The 5293-nt window shown below is 47.4% G+C and overlaps 1 long non-coding RNA gene across 1 annotated transcript; it reads right to left on the bottom strand.

The window, feature by feature from the left end:
- Positions 1–418: 418 nt before the first annotated feature.
- Positions 419–2382, bottom strand: LOC139025641 (uncharacterized). The gene is made up of 3 exons (XR_011477253.1): positions 1806–2382; positions 1700–1775; positions 419–582 (listed from the first exon to the last, which is right to left on the bottom strand). It is a non-coding gene; the product is annotated as an uncharacterized lncRNA (long non-coding RNA).
- Positions 2383–5293: the final 2911 nt, after the last annotated feature.

Below are 5293 nucleotides of genomic sequence, written 5' to 3'. Positions count from 1 at the left end.
TCAGCATGAAAAGACAGATGAGGGTGTGTGTGTTCAATGTGTATGTTCTGGCCCACATCCCAGCAGACTAAATGAAAGGCGTATTGCTGACACAGTCAAACCACCGTCACCCTTCAGGTCCTATTAGTCCTGTCTCAGTCTGTCCTCAGCCCAGGAGATCTCTCACACACACACACACACACACACACACACACACACACAATCCTAGATCTCTCTCTTTTACCATGAAGCCCTGGCCAACCAATGACTGTCGGTCATTCTTTGAAAGGGAAAGATCACTGAACCGGTCGTGAAATTTAGACCCGGGTTGCTGTCAAGTGCTTTAAGACAAATGCAAATAAATGCTATTCGTAACATATTGATCCATTGATTGATTAAAGCCCAGTCTTATTAATTGATTGATTGCTGTTTACCATCTCCAGTGCTGTAAGCCACTCCGTGCTGGTCGTACTGTAGGGGCTGGACCTGCTGCTTGGAGGACTGGATCTCCAGCTGTCTGCGCTAGCGCTGGACAAAGTCCTCCTCCACAGAGCAGTAGGGCAGAGACAGCAACCTCTCCATCAGCTGGATGAACCGTGCWTACTGACGAGAGACACACACAACATGGAAGAATAGGAGTTGCCCCTAGACGCTGAYCGTGGGTCAGTTTATAATTTCCCCGACTAATGGCAAAGGTTAGGATTGGTGGAGGGGAAGCTGATCCTGGATCTGTAAGGGAAACGTCACCCCGGAGCGTAAGAACATAAGCACACACGCCTACTTTATTTTGGCGGTGTAGGGCTCTGTTCAGCGTCTAAACAGCAGCCTCTTGTGGTGACTAGGTGAACTGCATCATACCAGTAATACAGTATCTAGCAGCCCAACAACCAGGTTTCCAGCCAACCTTCTATCTGAGTAAAGTACATGTTAGATACAAATATTGGAAGGCATGATGGAAACAGCAAAGTTGTCCGTAAGCTTTCCAAATGTTGCAAATTTTGATATAATAACTATCATATGGAAGTAAACTTGGAGTCATGTGATGACGTTGTGTGGTCACCCCACTACGACTCAGGAAATCATCCAGTTTATTAGGCTACAGATGAAATAAATGATGATGAACTTCACAGGGTGGTGAAAGTGCAAAGTGATGAGCTTGATGTTTCAGTCCTTTCCAATAAATATTGAGGGTCTTATTCTGGTGACATGATGATTGATGCTTGGGTGCCTTTAGACAAATTAAACAAATCTCGCTCTTTAATCCATAATAATCTCATCATGTAGGCTGTACCCACAATGCATCTGCTAGCTGTTGGCTAGAGTGCACGTGCCAACACCAGGGTGCACAGTCGCTATATAACGCAATATTTGTGACAAAACCATCAGTATTGTTGAAAATGTGAGAAATCCATTTAACTTGTATTTTTTTATATTCAGTACATGGGAATTTAACCGCAAACTTTATTTTATGTGGACTACCTAATCACGCACTTTTATCCGCAACAATTCAAGTTTGATGGAATTGATCATTCTCTGGTGGGAAATGCACATATTTAATTTATGCAGATTTTTGAATATTCACATGAAAATCTGGTGCCAATTGGATGGAAACCTAGCTAGTGATATCTAAGGTCTTTTTCCTCAGTAATACTATCACAGCAGAACTGTTGAAGTGAGAAGGACCAATATCTGGATGGCATTAAAAGAGTTTCCTTCTTACATCGTGTTCTGAGATGGTCTCCACCAACAACTCTCCAGCTCTTCTTTCAGCAACCACCGACTACACCACCAGAGAACTGAACACACACACACACACACACACACACACACACACACACACACACACGTATCAACATTCACTGGTGAACTTATTTCACTGCTCAGTGAAAACAACTATCCTCACATCTGCTTGGCATCCTGGGTGAAGAGACCCTTTCCTCTCAGACGGTCCTGGTGCTTCTCTACTGCCAGGGCTTTAGTGAAGGTGTCCTGAATGGGACAGGAGGACACAGACAACCAGATGAAACAACATGGAACACCTTATGGTCTGTGAACCTTTCACTCAATATTAACAATGTGTATTTGTGTTGTTCAAGAAAAGACCAGTATGGAGTGCATTGTATATTCTGGCGGCGTGCACACACAAACACACACACTAGAGATAGGATTCCCATTGAAAGCAGATCCCATATCTGTCCCCATCCTTGGCTGGATTTAATTGGGTGGGAAAATTGAATTGGGGAGCACTTGGGCTAAAGCTTACTCCCTTTCTCCCCAAAGAAAGCCGCCACGAGGAGCGAGAGGGCTAGCTACCCGCTGTCCGCGGGCACGCTTGTCTAAATTGGCAGGGAGCCCAGAGCTTGGCGTTAGCCCATCAAGCGCGGTACAGTACGTTAGGCTGGTGGTAGAGGCCCGGCCCAGAAGCCAGGCATTCTGGTCACGTCCCAAAAGCAGCCTCAACTCCCCATCCATCCATCCATCCACCCCCCCCCCCACTGCGACCGGGTGAGAAACTCATTTCCCTGTCCATTATTCAGCAGATGTTTGTTTAATTCCTTCTTGATAGAGTGGAGTCTAATCCGCCGCCACTCCGCCACAGAGAGAGGGGGGGGGGGGGGAGGGGGGAGCAAACATTCAAGCAAAAACCAATTTGTGTCACAAAAAAGAAGTAATAAAATAATCTTTATAAAAAGGGAGGGCAGGTGGTGGTGTGAGGGGGTTTGGCGTTACACATTTGTGAACACTGGGCCCTACAATGGCTGGGAAATGATTGAGGTATAGAGGCCTGGATGAAAAAGAGGAGGATAGTGGGAGAAGAACCAGTCATACAGAGAGAAAGAGATACAGAAGAGAAATGGATGCCTCCTATACTTGAACATTTTATACTCAACTCTCAACTCACGTCTAGTTCTTCAAATTCAATAAGCAGTGTGAAGCAGCACCCTGTTAGCATGCTTTTGATGTGGCTTCACCAGTGAGCCCTTATAGAGCAAAGCTCTGAGGAATATCAGAATGAAATCTCCAGAGTCCCGGGTCTAACATCACGCTGATGTCGTAAAGGGGGGTTTAGATATGAAGGGGGGGTTAGTCAGGAACCCCTGGTTCCCCTCAGCATTGGGTAGGGTAGGGGGTAGTCAGGTACCCCTGGTTCCCCTCAGCAGTGGGTAGGGGGTAGTCAGGTACCCCTGGTTCCCCTCAGCAGTGGGTAGGGGGTAGTCAGGTATCCCTGGTTCCCCTCAGCAGTGGGTAGGGTAGGGGGTAGTCAGGTACCCCTGGTTCCCTTCAGCAGTGGGTAGGATAATCAGGTACCCCTGGTTCCCCTCAGCAGTGGGTAGGGGGTAGTCAGGTACCCCTTGTTCCCCTCAGCAGTGGGTAGGGTAGTCAGGTACCCCTGGTTCCCCTCAGCAGTGGGTAGGGTAGTCAGGTACTCCTGGTTCCCCTCAGCAGTGGGTAGGGTATTTATTATCTAGTTATATGTTTCCCATGCCAATAAAGCCCTTAAATTGAATTGAGAGAAAGAGAGAGAGTAGTTTTCCCTCAGAGAGACAGACAGCCCCCTCCCTCTCAGACACTGGTCTGACATTCCTATTTAAACTAACAGCAGGGAGCCAGGGGTTGCTGCAGGGCATGGGAAGGGGGGGGGGGGAATTGACAAGAGGTCAAAATATTGCCAGGTTACACACACTTCTTATCTACCAGAGAAACACACCTCTGTCCTAGGTCAAATCAACCATATAAACAAGAGGAAGGTAAAACACACACCCACACCCTTTATCTACGCAGAGAAAACCCACCTCTGTCCTAGGTCAAATCACCTATATAAACAAGAGGAAGGGTAAACAACACCTCTTATCTACCAGAGAAACACACCTCTGTCCTAGGGTGGGGTACAAATCAACCATATACACAAGAGGAAGGTAAAACACACACCTGCCTTATGCTACCAGAGAAACACACCTCTGTCCCTAGGTCAAATCAACCATATAAACAAGAGGAAGGTAAAACACAACACCTCTTATCTACCAGAGAAACACACCTCTGTCCTAGGTCAAATCAACCATATAACCAAGAGGAGGTAAAGAGGGAGAAGGAGCGGGTGTGAAGGAAAAATACAGAGATGGAGGATGGAGGGTAAGCTGAGTGGGTAGAAGTGGGTCGCTAGCTAATCTACAGCACGCGGTCCTCCAGGGACCCTCTACTCTCGGTGAAATCCCCGGGCCAGAGCAGCTCTATCCAGGCACAAGCCCTGACTATCAGCCATGGTAAGTCAGCCGAGCCAGGCCTGAAACAGGATTTAGGACGGGGACAGAGGGGCCCGTACAGACACACAGTCACACCCCTGCCTGTCTGCACCTCCCTACCTTCCACAACCCACCTCTCCAAACACCCCCCCCCTTCCTCTCACACTGCTCTACTCTCACCATCCACCTCCATCACATCCTCCCTCCCCCCCCCCCCTCCGCTCCTCACCCGGCCTCACTGCTGTATTCAGCTGTACCTCTGGCTGTTTGTGTTGAAATGGGATGTGGACCAGGAAGCACCCTTTCCCTGGGGATCAGACGCCTATCTCTCCAAATAGGCCCTGGAGGCTAAGACTGGGGGCTTTCCAACCTCCAGAAAAACATCCCCCATCAGTCTTTCTCTCCCGGTCTCTCTCTCTCACACACACACCACCAGTACTCACGCTGCATTAGAGAGTAGTAGGACTGCTTTCCTGTGTAGAAAGAAAGTGGAATGGCCCGCGATCTGTGCGCCATTGGACAGCTAGAGATATTATTTATGAAGAGAGGAGAGAGAGAGAGTTCCATTGGTGTTAAACCACTTTACTTTTTGTCTAGCCGCAATCACTGTTAGAGATTGAGCAAAAACTCAGGAGGTCCCCTGGCTGGTGATGTTGTGAAAGTGGCCGCCTTTCACACAGCGTGAAAAGGACCATAGGAGTAGAAACAATCCATCCTCAAGTTGTAAATCTATTTAAAAAGGCTACCTCTCTGTTTTGGACACCAATCACCCGGATGCTGGAAGAAATATATGAAGATTTTGATATACTAATGAATATGCAAGTTTCTGAGTTATAGCACTTCTACATGAGGACAGAAAAAGGAGAACAGGGAGGAAGTCTAGTCTACCTTCATCAATGGTTTGGCTTTATTTGTCAAACGGCCGGAGGGGAACAGGTCTTGCTTCTCTGGAACAGAAAAGGAGAGAACCAATATCATTAACTTATCCTAAAGATGGAGGGAGAAACATTTAGTTAACAGCCAGCTCTGAACAGGGATGAAACTTTAGTTTTAAACAGCCAGCTCTCAGCAGG

This window comes from Salvelinus sp. IW2-2015, unplaced genomic scaffold, assembly GCF_002910315.2.
Source record: "Salvelinus sp. IW2-2015 unplaced genomic scaffold, ASM291031v2 Un_scaffold3006, whole genome shotgun sequence".
NCBI lineage: Eukaryota > Metazoa > Chordata > Actinopteri > Salmoniformes > Salmonidae > Salvelinus > Salvelinus sp. IW2-2015.
Note: the sequence above shows the minus strand (reverse complement) of the source record. Positions and strands in the feature narration are given on the sequence as shown.